The sequence below is a fragment of the Sus scrofa genome, chromosome 8 (genome assembly GCF_000003025.6).
Source record: "Sus scrofa isolate TJ Tabasco breed Duroc chromosome 8, Sscrofa11.1, whole genome shotgun sequence".
In the NCBI taxonomy this organism is placed as follows: domain Eukaryota; kingdom Metazoa; phylum Chordata; class Mammalia; order Artiodactyla; family Suidae; genus Sus; species Sus scrofa.
The window spans coordinates 93,422,249-93,439,885 of record NC_010450.4 but is presented as its reverse complement, the minus strand read 5'-3'; the positions used below and the strand labels follow the sequence as shown (position 1 = coordinate 93,439,885).

General features: G+C 34.1%; 1 long non-coding RNA gene across 1 annotated transcript in view; it reads right to left on the bottom strand.

Moving 5' to 3' along the window:
* LOC102165359 overlaps positions 358 to 17,637 on the bottom strand; it is a 55,584-nt gene continuing 38,304 nt past the window's right edge. The window contains exons 2-3 of the long non-coding RNA XR_305026.3: positions 12,902 to 12,945; positions 358 to 12,827 (exon numbers count right to left, since the gene is read on the bottom strand). This is a non-coding gene — a long non-coding RNA (uncharacterized LOC102165359). The remainder of the gene's footprint in view (positions 12,828 to 12,901; positions 12,946 to 17,637) is intronic.

Sequence of the window (17,637 nt, the reverse complement as noted above, 5' to 3'; positions counted from 1 at the left end):
GAATTTTACATACTATGAACACTTATCTTTCAAAGTCAAGGAGCAAGGTGGGTTCAATATTACTATCTATATGCTAATGGAAACCTGGTCCAGTTTTAAAAGTAAGTGGAACAGATAGGGGTTGTTATTCTACCTGGAAAGTGGTTTGGGGGGTAACTTTAATAGTCAAAATTTAACTCAATAAATGTTTATGGAATTCCTTGATAATAATAATAATAATAAACATATAATGGAGTTGCTGTTGTGGCTCAACAGGTTAAGGACCCAGCATTGTCTCTGTGAGGATGCGGTTCAATCTCTGGCCTTATTCAATGGGTTAAGGATCCAGCATTGATGTAAGCTGCAGCGTAGGTCACAGATGAGTCTCAGATGTGGTGTTGCAGTGGCTGTAGTGTAGGCCTCAGCTGCAGCTCTGATTCAACCCCTGGCCAGGGAACCTCCATATGCCACAAGGTGCAGTTGTAGGAACGGAAATAAATAACATGCAAGATACACTTTTTAAGTGTCAGGTGCTATCCAATTACTATGTCTTTAACTGGATGGGGCTTCTTAGAATATAATTATAGAAAGCTATTATTTTTCTATTCAAACTTTCCACTTATAAAGGGCTGAAATCGATGAATAATGAGTATTCTGTAAATCAGTACCATGTAGTGAATACCTGTGTTTATGCCACAATAGGAAAACCAATGACCTTTCTAGAGATTTGGATCTATGGAGACCACATGCAGGTGTACCTACCACATGGAGGGCACCTAACTGAATACAAGGACTCCTCCTGAGGAAGGAAGGTAAGTCTGGAGAACAATCCCATCTTGAGCTGCAAGACCCTTCCTCCAATCACTACTGAAAAATTCTCACAGTACTCTGCACAATACCCTGTATCTCATAGCCATTCAACTGATAAATAAATTCAGTTGATAAATAAAATTAGTCCTAGGATACGTGGTACAATTTAATTGCTAGTGTAATAATGAAAACTATAGTATTTAAACTATACTTGTTACAGAATAAATGGGTATAGTTACAGTCTGAAGTTCTAAGATAGGAGTGTTATTCCCAGTTCTATAACCAACTCTCAAATTACACTTGTGTAAGTAATTAACCTCTGTGTGACCAAGTTCTCTCATCTGTAAAACAGATACAATAATTATTATCGCTACCCTGTGGGCATAGTGTGAGGATTAATGAGGTAAGTTCTAAAAGCTGGTTCCTTGAAAGGTATTTTATAACATCTTACTGTCCTAGGCTATTTGTTTTATTTTCATCATTTATATCCAACATCTTAATGTTTTACAAAATATTTTTTCTTTTAATTTTAAGTGGACCACTTATCACTAAGAGAGACCCGATAGTTCAGCAATAGAAATGTGACAATAATAACTGAAATCTTAATATTTCTGTAGTGTTTAAATGTCTGTTTTAAATTGAACATTCATTCGGGTAGGTGATCTTTTCAAAATTTCAAAATTCTCCTTACTTTTTTGATCCAAGCTGCTATGATCAATCTAGGGAAGGGTTCCTCAACCCAGTACCACTGGCATACTGAACATAGAATGATTTGTTTGGGGATGGTTCTGTTCTGTACATTGTAGAATGTTTAGCAGCATCCTTGGCCTTTACTCACTAGATGCCAGTAACAGTTCCCCACTGCTGACAGTCAAAAATGTCTCCATTTTTGACATTACCAATTGTCCCCTGCATGGCAAAGTTACATACAGTTGAGAACCACTTCCCTAGAGGAATTAAATAGAGTGAACAGACCATCCAAACTGTGTGGTAAATCAATTAAAATGATACTAACACTGGGGGAAGACAGACACACACACAACTAAGGGGGCCATATAGCCTAGTTTGTCTGGCACAGTTTTGATTTATACTTAATGATCCATACTATCCTTTGTATATTTTTACTTTGTATATCAAAGTATACTTTGATTATACTTAATATCCTAGCATTTGTTCTAGATTTTCAAGTCTGTAACAGAGGACCATTATTAATCCCTGTAATCAAATCTACGTGTAGTAAAGAGAAGTTTTACCTTAAGATTTTTGAAAAATGCACCCCATTACTTTTTCCCTCTCCCCTTTCCTGAGTCATGGAACTCATGCTTTCTTCCAGAGCCAGGGTGCTGAGCAGTGTGGAGAGGAAACGCTCACTGCCAATCACCCTGCTGGATGTGACAGAGAGCTAGGATCATGCTCTCTGCCCTGCCAGGCCCTCAATGTACCATCCAGTCACATTTTGGCTGCTGCATGGAGCCTCCAAAGGGCCAGTCATTTGGAACTAGAGGGGAGGTAGGAACTTATAGATTGGCTGTACAGGAAATCTATGCAGAACATCGAGACTAAGGGGTCTTACTTAGAACATATATTCTTGCTGTGGTTATTTTAAAATTTATTGTCGAGTGGAAACTGGTAAAAATTAATTTATTCGAAAATTTGATTCTTTGAATGTTTACAATAAATTATATTAATGCAAATGAGTGTATAAAAATAAAGTAGATATTTAAGGGAAATTTAAATCTTTAATTGATGCATTATACCAAAATGTTTGCTGCCTTTTATGATACCATTAATATGAAGGATATATATTGATATCAATGATCACATGAAAATCAGCAAATTATCTAAAGAAACATCAATAAAGTGTGCCCCAGGGTGATCACTGCAATTGCAGAAAGTGCATTTACATATAATCTTTGAATTTGAATTTTTGTTTTAATCAAGCGACTGTTTTTCTAAATTACTTTTCACAATTTTCAATTGCAGATTTTCCTATGCTTGTAGAAAATATGACATGAACTTTTAAAGTTTTGACTCCTGTAAGAATTTCAGTTAATGTATATGATTAGTTTACATAAAGTTGATTTTATATGAACAGATGCTTCAAACAGACAGTTTCAATCTTTAAAGAGTGAGTATTTCACTTAATGCATGGGAAAAAAAGTGAAGTCAAGTTATGTCTGTCTTCTGATTTTGTTCTTTTCTTTCAATAGTGTGTTAGCTAGTATGGGTTTTCTGCCTTTCTATACAAAGTTCAGAACCAGTTTGTTGATATCCACCGTATAAGATGTTGCTTTTTTATTGTGATTTCTTGAATCTATAGATCAGTATGGGAAGAAAAGACTTCTTGACAATATTAAGTCTTTGTAACCATATACCTACAATATTTTCCCATTTTAGAGTTCATTTCTCTGAGTAGAACTTTATAGTTTTTCTCATTAGTTCTTGTATATATTCTGTTAGAGTCACACCTCAGTAACTCATTCTGTGGGTACTAGTGTTATGGTTGTTGGTCTTTTTTTTTGGGGGGGGTTGGTTGGTTTTTGTCTGAGTCTGCACCCATAGCATACGGAGGTTCCCAAGCTAGAGGTCAAATCAGAGCTGTAGCCTCTTGCCTACGCCACAGCCACACAGGATCTGAGCTGCATCCACAACCTGCAGTACAGGTAATGGCACTACTAGATCCTTAACCCACTGAGCGAGCCCAGGGTTCAAACCTGTGTCCTCATGGATACTAGTCAGATTTGTTTAACCTGAGTTGCAACAGGAACTCCATGTTACTGTGTTTTTAATTTCAAATTCCAATTTTACATTGCTGGTATATGGGAAATAAATTCACTTTCATGTGTGAACCTTGCATTTTGCAACCTGGCTATCATTACATTTTACTTCCAGGAGTTTTATTATTGCTATTATTATTGATTATTTGGGATTTTCTACATGTCATCTGTTAAGATCAGGAATAAGACAAAGAAGAGACACTTTTGTCTTGTCCTGATCTTAACAGGAAACAACCAGTTCCTTAACATTATGTAAAATCTTAGCTGTGGATATTTTGCAGATCTTTTTTCTTTTTTTTATCCAGTTGAAGAGGTCCCCCTCTATTGCTGATTTGCCAAAATTTATTATCACTGGTAAGTGTTGGATTTTTCATGTTTTCTCTGCATCTAGTGATATGATCACATCTTTTTTTTTTTTTTTTAGGGCTGTAGGTACAGTATATGGAAGTTCTCAGGCTAGGGGTCTAATTGGAGCTGCAGCTGCTAGCCTGTGCCTCAGCTATAGGAACACAGCATCCGAGCCTCATCAGTGACCTATACCACAGCTCATGGCAACACCGGATCCTTAACCCACTGAGCGGGCCAGGGATTGAACCCACATCCTCATGGATACTATTCAGGTTCATTATGGCTGAGCCACAATGGGAACTCCAGATCATAACATTTTTATTCTTTAGCTGCTAGTGTGATGAATTTTATTAATAGGTTTTAGAGTGTTGAAATAGTGTTATATACTTGAAATAAATTCTAGTTATCATGTATAATTAGTTCATACATTTTTGGATTTAATTTGCTAATATTTCATTGAGGACATTTACAGCAATGTTCATGAGTGACATTGGTTTACAGTTTGCATTTTATATAATATCTTTATCTGGTTCGGAATTAGGGTGATGCTAACTTATACAATGAGTTACGGAATAGTCCCTCTGCTTCTATTTTCTGAAAGAACTTGGAGAAACAATTTAATTTATTCCTTAAATATGTGGTAGAATTCATTTGTAAACCCATCTTTGTCTGGTGCTTTTTGTTTTTTAGCTGATGATATTAGCTGTTTGGGAAAAAATAGATTTATTTTTTATACAAAATATGACTACAGTGTTTCATAATCTAAATATATATACATGTGTGTATGTTTTAATACAATGTATTCTGTCATCAGTAAATTAATATCCAGAGAAACAACGTATTAAAGATTACAATTTCACATTGTACTTTCTCTATTTGAACAAAGTATTTCTTTAAATCTCCCACACAAAATCCATAGATCTTGTTTTCAGCAGAGACAGTGCTTACCTAATAGACATAAATGAAGATAAAACAAAAAGCAATGCTTATATATGGAAATTCCTACCTGAATTATAATTGCGACTCTTAAAACATTGTAAGTTATTTCAATAATACACATGTGGTCTAATGAATTTACTATTTCACCAAGAGAAATGGTTTTGTATAGTCCCAAGCTAGATAGTGATGCTGTCAGCTAGAGATGCCTGGGTGAACCCACCTGGGCTCATATTCATGATACACTACCCCCACAGACCACCAGAGCCCACATCATGGCTGGACTAGCTGTTATTGTGACTACAAGGTTCACCATAGCAACAACCATCGGCGAACTATGAAAAATCAAGGTTCATTACAAGTCATGAATTTGTATGTCCAAGGGTCAAACAGAGAGGTCTTGGGTAGAGAGAGAGAGAGCCTGGACCAAGGGCTCTGCCTTTGTTAGGGTTGAGGTAGGGGTACCTAGGGTTTCTGGGGTTCACTGTTCACTGGTGAATGTAACATAAGAGAAGGAATTAACATTCAGGAAGGGCAAAACAAGTAATCAGTTATCTAGGTCACCCAGGGTTTCTAAAAGGGGAACTTCATGGGTGGGACAGCTGGCTCTTTGTCTAGTTGTATAGCTGGCAGTGTCTTTATTCAAGATAGGTGTCTCTGAAGTGGGCACCTAAAGGCATTGAAGAACTTAAGGTCAAGCTCTTGCATTATAATCAAAAGAGCTATTTGTCAGATACTTTCCACTAAGGAAATTAAAAATATTTTATCTAGACTGCAACTGCTTTAAAGCATTTGAAATGATTACTGAAAATCTTGTCATTTTGTATGGTATTCTTTTCATTAGTGTCACATATTTCTTTTATTTTCAAATTTCTAACCACCAGATCAATAAACATAAGTATCACTTTTATTTTTAGGTTTTCCCATTGTCTTAATCAGTTCAGGCTGCTTTAACAAAGTACCATAGATTGGACAGTTTATAAACAACAGAAATGTGTTTCTCACAGTTTTGGAGACTGGAAGTTCAAAATCACGATGCCAGCATGGCTGAGTTCAGGTGATAGCCTTCTTCTGGGTCTTTCTGGGGTTCCTTTTGTAAGGGAACTAATCTTTTTCATGAGGGCTCCACCCTATCACACCTGTGATTAGAATTTCAACATAATGAACTGGACGGGGGAAGCATAAACATTCAGTCCAAAACACTCATATTCTATATTTTCAAATTGAACATATTTGCCCTGTAAAAATATTTTCCCTCTTAACTGAGAGAAATTCATGAATAAAAATGTAGGATATGCAATAATTTTTGTTTAAGCAGCTTGCTCTGCAGAAGTGATATGCAAAGGTGACCTTTTAGCTCGTCATATTTTTCTAAGTGGTTGTGTGTTACTATAATAGTCATTTTACATGTAACAACTACTGTGAAGTAATCCTTTTCTGCATTTTAATTTGGAAAATTTAAGCTGTAGTATTATGTATTCATTTTTTTCCACATTTGGGGTAAAGCAAAGGTAACCTGATGTAAAGGTTGGCAATATTAAGATCCTATTTTATTTGGATATGATAAAACTGAGAAAAGTGGCAGAGAATAATTATTATTGATGCACTAGGCAAACAGCTTCCTAATTTGTATACTGCGCAAGGACAATTGTAAAGGAAATTCTAATCAGAGGCTAGAGGATGTGGAAATACCTCTTGTTGAGTGATGCATGTCAGGTAAAAGAAATTGGAGCAAATTAGAGCAAAGAGGAAAATTAGTGTCACATAATGTTACAGAGGCAAGAAGGGGAGTGGTAGTAAGGAGTTGTTTTTCTTTCCTTAGTGAAAGCAATGTTTTTCCATTGTAAGGCAATTGTAGCATTTTAAACTGGGAGATTGGTATATTTATGTAAAATGAAAATTCAAATGTAATGTAAACGGATAATGAATATGAGTAAGACCAGAATGAATCTGTGCATATCAATTAGGCTTTTATGGGGCTACAGGTATGATACAGGCAAGATGATAATTTTGTTTAGGATTGTGATGACTCAAATGGAAAAAAGAGGAGCTTAAAAGATATTTAGAGTACTAGGATGGCAGGGTGTCACAATGAAGAATTAATATGTGGAAGAAGAGAGGCAACAGTGCAGAGAATGAATCCTAGGATTCTGATTAAAATGACTCAAGTCAACCAGAATAGGATAGAAGGCGGCCAGGTTTGTTGAAGTTTATCAGAGATTGTAAGGTCTTGGGAAATATTTAATGTTTTTCACATAATAAGTTGGATATAGAGGATGGAGAGCTTGGAGAAGTTTGAAGATAACTAACTGTGGTTCATGTATGTGTAAGTGGTCATCAGAGTTCAGAGTCATGGACACACGTACCATCATCTACAAGGAGAAGAGAGAATGAAAAGAGGCAGACTGCTGTTAAACCTTCAGGGACATGAACATGAATCTGGAAGATGAAATATCCCTACAGAGGAAACTGAAAAGGAGGACAAAAAGAAGCAAGAAGGGAAGAAGAGAAGATCCTGCCATGGCTCAGCGGTAACTAACCTGATTATTCTCCATGAGGACGTGGGTTCAATCCTTGGCCTTGCTCAGTGGTTTAAGAATCAGGTGTTGCCCTGAGCTGTGGTGTTAGGTCACAGGTGCAGCTCAAATCCCATGTTGCTGTTGCTATGGTGTAGGCCAGCAGCTACAGCTCTGATTCAACTCCTAGCCTGAGAACTTTCAAATGCTCTAGGTCCAGCCCTAAAAAGAAAAAAAAAAAAAAAAAGAGGGAGGAGGAAAAACCAGGTGAATGCAGCAGCTAAGTGTGTCAAATAATGTTGAAAACTATAACAGGAATCAAATAAAATTTCACAGGATTTTTCAATTTGAACATAATTGCTAACTTTAGGGAGCTGTTTTATGAGACTTATTGAGGTTAAATCCAGATTGCCATGGGCAGATTCACAAGGAGGAGGCTAAACACGAAGAGGAAGAGATTGGAGGAATGTAGGGTAATGGCATCATTAAGAAAATATTTTTTTCATGAACCACCCAAAGCATTATATTAGTCTATTAAAATTATCTTAAAGTTCAGTTTAATCTTTATCCTATTAGAAATACTGCAGAGGGCTCAGGTCAGTGAAATTATTTTCATTTGATGTCATTATCACTTGATATTAAAATGTGCTATATTTGAAACCAGATATACAACTGCATACTTACTAGAAAATTTATAGAATTCTGTGAACTGTATCTGCAACAATTCATGCTTCATAATTATATCATATGTAACATCAGTAACTTGATCATACTATGTATGTTTATCTTCTATATGTATCAAGGGGATTATACATATTTACATATAATGAAACATTATGTTGATTACATAAGTAAAAATACCTTTTATTTCAAATTTAAAAAGTACTTTTTTAAAACTAAAAGAAAAATAAACGCATTCCTTATGCATTTAAACTCTAAATTATCCACTGAATTTAATGCTTATTAGTTTATAATACATTGTAATCTGAAATGAAAGTTACATTTACATATAAGCTGATTATTATTTCACTACACTCTGATCTTCGTCAATATCCAAAGAGTACTATCAGTATCAAACCATTAACCAGTATGACATTGTGGCCTAGACACTTAGTTGCTTATGTTCCCTTTCCAAAAAGCACAGTGCCTAAGGAAAAAAAAATTATACAGGTGAGGTGCATGTTTTAGAGGCAAAATTGTAGAATGAAAATAGGATTTTCAAAGAAAAAGAGGACAATGTAGGACATTTATAAAATTTTTGAATGCTAGAATGAAAATAATTTCTTCTGCTAAAATTAATAGGAATGATCTACTTCTATGCTTACTAGGAAAAGAAATATCTCTTAGAGAAAAAGCAAAGCACAATTAAGAAAATGAGGCTTTACTTGATTGTTAGCTATACCTTAGGGTTGAATGGCTATGCTGGAAAGGACAATGGCATCTAGGATTGACATGTGAGGAGTCAGTTTAGTTCCTAACCTTAAACTCTACAGTTTAGGAACTAAATGCCAATGCTTTGGGCTTATGAATCTTTAGATTCTGGCAGAATAAAAAATTTGATTAAGACAATGGACAGTTGCTTATACTGGCAATAGGTTTGCTTCAATACTTCTGAGTTTCCTGTTCTATTTGAAATCAGAAATGGATTTAAAAATAGAATATATTATATATAAAGGAAGCATAGAAAAATCCTCATATTAGGTGGCATTCAGATGTCCTCACTTCCTTCTATACCTTTACATGTGTTTCTTTTTCTCCTTAGCAACACAGCCTGCCTTTTGATCATTTCATTTGTCAGACACTTGTACCACTTTACTCTTCTTGTAGTGATTGATGTCTAGCCATTTATTGGCTATAGTAGGGGTTAGCAACAGCATAACAGTGTCCAATATCCCAAGTTAAAACTGTTAGATTTTGAGATTCTGAGGTATTAAGCCCCTCAAAACAAAACAAGAAAATAGAACTCATATTCTCCTTTTTGTTCTGGTTCTGTCTAGAACTACGCTGTGAATATGTCTACTGTATCAACAAGTCCTACTTGAAGTCACTGTGGAATCTCCAAATAGTACTTATATGTATTGTAAGTATTTCATCATACTTTTGTATCTGTTGCACTTTAAAACAGAAATATGAAATCATTCCAAAGAAAGTGGATGGGATATATCATGTCCTCAGACACTGATAATGGCAGACACAAATTTTTAGGTAACTTCAAGATGGTATAGTTACGATCTTTTTAGCTTAGAGAAGCTACAGATTACTTCGAACAAAAATGAAAAGCAAACCCTTCATAGACCACTGTAGCTGTGAAATCCTTGAGAGACTCTCAATATCTATACCTGGAGAATTAGGTATAGGAATTCCATGAAGCAGAAGTGTGTGCACAGATGCTGTGGCAGAGACTACAAGTTGCCTAAGAAATACCCCATTCTCCTCTTCTTTAAAAATGCATCTCCAGGGCTCCATTTATTTCAGACAGACAAATGGCAAAATTAACGGCTTTTTTTCCCAGTGTCCATTGCAGCTAGGAGGAGTCTTATTGTAACATTATTTAAATATTCTCTGACTCAGCTGAGAGAGCACTATTTTTATGATCTCTTTATTTTCTGCCAAGTATATAGACAATTATCTTATGAAGAAGCAGTCTTGAGTTTGAGTCTTATGTCGCTCAAGATAGTGGACAGTTAAAAGATTTAGTTACTCATGGGCATAGAGCTACCACCCTGACCTTGTATTCTTCTCTCTGATTTGTGTGTGTATGTATGACAGAGAAAAGCAAACTTCTGCTTCACAAAAACATTCTTTTTATTATTTTTCACTTTTATACTGCCAACTCAAGCCTAATTGATTCAATTTCTACTTAGACATGTACAGATTGAAGTAAAGTCATTCTGGCGAGAAAAAAAAAAAAAAAAAAGAAATGGCACAGTCCACCAACAGCGTACAGAGTGTAAAGTGTAGGAAAAAGGATGGACATGTGTTTCTCACTGGCAGCTGCTGACCTGTATTATTAAAACCAGTATAGCAACTTTTAAAAAAGACATTTTATGCAGTCAAATGCAATGTATTTTCTTCAGTCACCTTTGCAACTTCTAATGTTAATTTGGTTCATCTAAGCTCTGAAGGCATTTTAGTGTCAGACATTTAAGAGCATAATAAGTAGTCAATTAAATCTGAATAAAGTCTGCATAAAGGAAAAAATATCAAAGTGGTTACAAAAGAATAACAGTAGATAGTGGAATCTTTAATGGAAGCTTATCTCCATCCCATCACACACAGTCATGGAGACAACAAATTTTGAGGGACTATTTCTTTAAGCTAAGCAGGTCCACCTGTGAGAAGAGAAGTACATCTTCCTCAGATTTGGAGCAGGGATGGTAACCATAGTTAATAACAGTAAGAAATAAAATGAAAGAATTGCAGGCTGTGGTCAGAACTAAAATTCTCAAGTGTAAATTTTTAGAAGTGATGAGAATGAGAAATGCATATGCACATGATGGTTTGAGAAATACTGTTTACATATCAGGTTTAGTGAGCTCAGGTATGTCTGGTTTCTAATACCAAATGGCTACTCAGAGCCATGGCCACTCTTTCCAAAGTGATTTCTAAGGTTCACAGACTTACTGGGCAGACTGTCATTTGAGAACAATGAAATAGTGTGTTAAAGGTACTAAACATGCAGTGGGATAAATCTATTAATGTTTTTTCCCTTAAGATCTAAAGGGTCATAGGAGGATCAGAGGCTAATGGAGAGAGGATAGTAAGGAACATGACATTGTCAATGGAAAGCCCATTTCAGATTCTGTAGGAAATCAGAAAAATACAATTCTCAGTGGCTATGGATGAGGTTACCTCTTTAATTCTAAATATCCAAATATCTGTTTCTGGTGAACATATTATTATTCCCAATAGTAAAGGTGATAAAATGAAAATTCACACTGGGACAGTCCTCAAAGACACTTTTCAAATTGATTGTCCAAATTGGCTCAAAAATTGGTCAGGGATTCTATTTCATTCTTAACATCAAAACCTATATCTCAATCAAATGTAATTTACCAAAGTCCTTTCTATGGGATTCTGAGAATTCATTCATGCATTCTCCCATTAGGTTAAGCTTATCATATTAGATGAATTTCAAATGGAATCAAAGCTAGCTTTTTGTTAAGTGTATTGAAACTAACAATTTTCTCATTTTCAAGGATAGATGGTGTATTTTATTTATGAGGATTTAAGGTGCATTTATAATATACCTTGTATATAAATGATACAAATATAGTATTTAATATATATTTAATACATATAAAATATAATATTTGATATATAAAATATAGACTGTCTTATAATTTCAATTATATTACATTGAAACTTAAATTTTACCTTCATTTTTCATCAAATATTCAATCTGTTTTTCTACATATCTAGGCTGTTGCTTTCTAACACTATTTATTTCCTTGTTAATTAAATAGACTATTTCTGGTACATTGTTAACATTTTTTCTGCTTAATGAAATTCTGTCACATACGTATCAAATCATTCTAATTTCAAATACACATGCATCATTAAAATATTGTGCTCATATATGAAATTATGATGAAAGTTTTCCATTTTAGGGCATATATTCTAGGAGACTTAAACTCACCAACAATGTGGTGGACATAATTAATGGTGAGGGAAATTAGAGATCTGGATTAATGTAAAGTGTATTATAATACTAAATTATTAAAGTGACAGTCTTCCAAAATATAGTTTATAAAAAACAATAAATATTTGCATATGAATTTCCCTCAAGTAAACTAATGCACAAATTTATGCTTAAATCAATGGCAGGTTTTAATAAATATTGCTGATAATATTTATTCATTCTTCTTTTCAGCTACTCCCAAGGCATATGGAAGTTTCCAGGCCATGGATCCAATCTGAGCCAGAGCTATGACCTATACCACAGCTGTAGTAACAATGAATCCTTAACACAATGCATTGAGCCAGGATTCCAACCAGTGCCTCCACAGAGACAAACTGGATCATTTACCTTCTGAGTCATAGCAGGGACTCTGACATTATTTTAAATATGATGAAGATTTTGGAGAGTTTCATAAAGAGAAATAAGCTGTTTTTCTTAGATATACACTGTAATTTCTTCCAAATATGCATTGTCTGAATGTTACTTCTGTATGTTTAAACTGATAAAAACAGAGAAGTTGAAGAGAGAAACAGTGGGCAGAAAATGGTAGACTTCTATAAATGTAGATTAGAGTAGCTATGAGGCCTCATAAGAATTGTTCTAGATATGCTATATTCTAATGATTATAGTCAGAGCTCCTGATGTGCTACAGTAAAGGAAACACATTTTCAGTACTTATCAGTTTTTTTTTCAGGAAGTGAAGTCTCTAATGTGCATTATCCCCATGTTGACTGTTGAGGCATCCTTCTCAGGAATGTGTCCACAGCAGGCTCTTCTCACCTGGGAAGAAATCCAATTCAGTAGGTTCCCTTCAACTACCATCAATTCATATTAAAATTTTCAACACTTCTTACCTCTTTTTTCTCATTAAAACCAACAGAACTGAAGAACAGTTTCCCTAGGAGGAACAGAAAGAGGGCAAAAGAAAAAGTAAATAAAGGAAACAAGAAGATAAAGTAATTTGTGATTTTTCAGGCACAGAATCACATATAACTCTAAAATTGAAGACAGTATAGTATTTGCACCAATTAAGCAAATTGCAACAGGGGGAAAAATAGGCTAAAAATAAACTCAAGAATATATGACAATCTCAGTTATGAGACAAAATATAGTGATCAACTATGGGGATATAGTGAACACCCCTGAGAGAAAGGATGATATATAGGTAATAAATACAACTGATGTTGTCTATAGATTTCCTGATTTCTACACATTGTGCACAGACATGATGTTTCTATGAGTTAGTGGAGCTGGAGGCACTTTGCTATAGCAGAGAATCCCCACTAGCCTCTCCCCATAAGCCTCACACCCAAAGTTTCTACATTCTCTGGGTGACTGTGGGAGTGACCCATCATCAAATAGACCTGAATGCTAGGCAATCTGAGTTTAGTGATCCAGTTTTACAAAGAGCTGGGTAAAGTCAACTGCTGAACAAGAACTGTGTCTGTGGAGAGTTACATTAAAATAAATGAACACTATGAAAAACAGCAAGGTATTATTTAGGAATAGAAATCCGTGGAAAAATATAAGTAAATTCATGGGAATGATAACCATAAAATCATGCAAATGATTGCTTATAGACTATAGGAGGGTAGGTCACCTCAATTTTTTAAAGAATGTAATTTAGTAAAATGTGATTGATTTGTATTATGTTCATGAATAATGAAATGTTATTTTCAAGAGAATTTTGTTACATTTAATATGATTTAGAATAGACTTTAAGAAATGCTTGTGCTTGCCTGGTAGCTATATAAGAAAATAAATTCCATGTTATTAGGCTAAAATATTATATCACAGTTTTAAATTTATAATAAATATATGACAAAATTGTACTACATCAGAAATTGGGGGGTAAAAGTAGTTAAGTGACATGTTAACTTTTTTATTGTAAAGAGTTGACCACTACACTGCACATTAGAGAGAAAAAGGAGAAAAGGAAAGTTAATTTAGCCATTTTGCCTATACTTTACAGGAATTGTCAAATATAAATCATTTGTAAGCCTCTTTTATATATACTTTCTGGTTGAGTTATTTTAGACAGACTGTAAATGAAAAAGTGTAACGATGCCTGTGAAAATCTGCCACCTGGTGGAGGTCATCTGGAACTACAACTACAAGAAATATAAGAATTACAAGAGCAAATGACTCCCCCTGCCCCATTCTGGATATTTTTATACATCCCCCCAAAGGTGAAAGTGGGAGATAGGAGAGGCTGTTTCTTTCTTTGTTTAAGTCACAAGCACTTAAACATTATTTTGGACAAATTTTACAATCTCCAAAGTGAATAATGTGAATATAATAATTTCTTAAAAAATAGTACATTCAGTAAAGTGCTATGAACATATAATGTAGTGCAGTGCATTATATAAGAAACATAGGCTGTGCTAACAGAGGCCCAAAATAAATCTGAAAAGTTTCTATTACCATTTTTATCATTAATAGACTGTTTTAAGTATATATATTAAAAGATGTAACTACCAAATAATCACAATTGGAGTCCATTCCAGCTATCACTTAGTTCTCAAACATAGAAAAGGAAGACCTTTCTTAATAGACTATTGTATCCCATATCTCATGATACTTAAGTCTTTGCCTTCATCTTTTAAGTTTATTTGCACTGATAGAAGAACATCCAGATTGCTGATTTAGTTGTGTTCTTTCTCAGCTTTTCATAATAATATGGAATTTCATTTACACATTTTTTTCTGTTTCTTTTATTTAGTTCAAAAATGGAAAAAAGGTCATATAATGCGTTTCTTAAACTAAAAGTATATTTATTCATTGCATAGTGCTATATAGATAGCAAAAAGCACCATCTCTTACATCCAATATTACTTATATGGATGAAATAGCTGAATAACAATGGTTTCATGCTCACAACAATAATCCAAACCCATTTGTAAGATTATGTAAATTAATAAGTAAAATAAAGAGAGATGTTCTATATATTTTAACCCAAAATAAAATTTCACAGCTTGTAAAATACCTTGATTTGGCTGTTTGGTGTGGGTATCTTGGTTCTAGAAAAACTCACTAATCCAAAGCAATGCTATATTAAAGATCCTAAATTCCGAAATTGAGACAATTGACATGTATAATGTAGAGAAAAAGAGGAGATAGCATTTTGCATTTTACAGCAAATGCACACAGGAAAAGGAGATACAGATCTATATTCCACAGGACCTGGGAAGTCTAATCTCTCTCTCAACCAAATCTCTTGATTTGGATTGGTGAGTACTTGAGTGAAGAGAATTCTCTTAACTCAGACTCATCTATAAAGGAAGAAAGGTTTAAAGACATTAATAGTCAACTGCTGGAAAGAATAAAAATAACAATGATGATAATGCATAATGCAATATAACAGGTTAAGATGAAAATAACAGTGATGATGTCCCATTAATAAATTTGGTTAGGAGAGAGAGGGATTTGTTATTGTAAAGGTCAATCAAGAGATAAGGGGTTTAGGCTGCCAGATCATCAGTTGATGGACTTCTCACAGTCAGGTTAAGACAGGTGCAGAAACAATGTATAGACAAGAAATCAAATAAAACTGTAATGCTTTCTTTGGATGTGAGTAAATATCTCTATGCCCTGCAATTGCAAAGAAAAAGCCAACTATAGCAAAAAAAAAAAAAAAAAAAAAAAAAAAAAAAAAAAAAAGACAGAAAAGTTAGAGAACTGGCTATTAGAAGTAATATCTTTAAACAGAGAATGAATCTTTGAACAAAAACCTAAGTATAGAAGACTAGAAAATGTTACTTTTCACAGTGATGCCATTAATCTATTTAAAATGGTACAGTAAAAGCAGAAAATTATGGGCTATCCAAGTCTAGACAATCAAAATTGCATGCTGTCACCACTGTGTGCTACACTCTTTGCTGGTTTTCTACCAACACACACTCACTAGATCCATCCTTGATGACATATTAATTTGTTGCTACAGATTTAGGAATTTCTTATTGATCCACACTTACTGAGCTTACTACTACAATAAGCTGATTTATTTGGTTAAATTAATCTCTTAATTAGTTTCTGATTTGAAAACAAAATCCAATACTTTTACCCTTTTTATGACCATTTTCATTCTCACCATAGTTCTTAATATACTTTTCATTTTATACAGTAATAATTTAATTGAATACAAACATGTACTAACTTATAAATCCAATTTTTGTCAGTATTCAAATGAGCTTTCAGTCTTTTAGATGGATTTGTGAGTATCTGTAAGTGCAAACAAGTTTGTTTGCTTTCTGAATGTAGAAATAGGAAAGTACTGTTCCATATAATAACCAACATCACACCTCCAACATGGAAATCAGTGACTCTCCTGATTGATTAGGATCTAAGTTCTGTGATCTCCTAAATACAGGAGAACTTCATCCAAATCATATTCTTTTATCTTTCTTCATAGCTATGTCACAGGTATCATCTTCCACAAGTATTCTAGTAAAGAAGCTTTTAATTTGAGTGTATGATCTTTCCAACTCTCCTCCATCTTTTTATTTAGTGATTTGTCTCTGCCTCCTTATTGTAAAATTCAGATCCTCACCAATGTATCATTTTCAAAGACTGTTAACTTTACATCATAAATTCCTGACAGGACCAATGTAGATTCTTTGTTAGTCATGTGAACAATGTCCATGAAAATAATCTGGGATTTTCATGTCTTTGATTTACCACTATTATCTCCCAAGTCAGTCTTAAGAATGGTCACATTGAGGCAGTTGTTTAAACTGTCACAACTTTTCATGCTTCAGACATGAACTCTGAGTTGGAGACTACCTAATAAGCCATCAAACTCTACAATACTCTTTTGCTCAAAATGTTTCACAAATGAAGTTAACATGCCTAGAAAGCTATGTTCATCACACTTGCATTTTTTCCTACGTGAACAAACATAAGAGCTGCTCCATCACTATTCCTTGTATATCCCTTTTCCCCAGACCAACCAATCTTACCCCATGAATTTCAAGTCATCAACAGTCAGCAGTTTCTTTATTATATGCTCCATTATTTGCGGGATTACTTCATTATTATTTTTAATCATGTTAATTATATTAATACTATGAGCAGTAATCAGAACAGAGTGTATTTGTCTAATACCCCTATGGAAGGAACTCTTCAATTATTTGTAGATCAAGTTAGGCCTGGGGCTTTGGAACTTTTCTTTAATTCAGAGATGAAATAAACCCCTTTTGGCTCACTTTGCTTAGTAAAAGTTTTTTTTAATTTTCTTTAATTTTATTTGAAACCTCTGTCCTCTGAAAGAATCATCACTACCAACTCTGTGCCTAATTATGAACATGAATCATACTCTGAAAGCTTTTGTACAATCTGGACTTTCTTTATGTAATGCATTAAGTTTTTAAAATGTGCATTATAATTATACCTTTGCTTATTATATGGCCATTCAGCTTGGGTTTTTGTATAATTCTTATTTCTCTATTGATTTTTCTTCTAGTTTTATTGATACATAATTGACATATGACCCTGTATAAGTTTAAGGTAAAGAGCATAATGATTTGACTTACATGCACCATGAAATGATTATCACAGTATCTTTAGTAAAATCCATCATCTCATATAGATA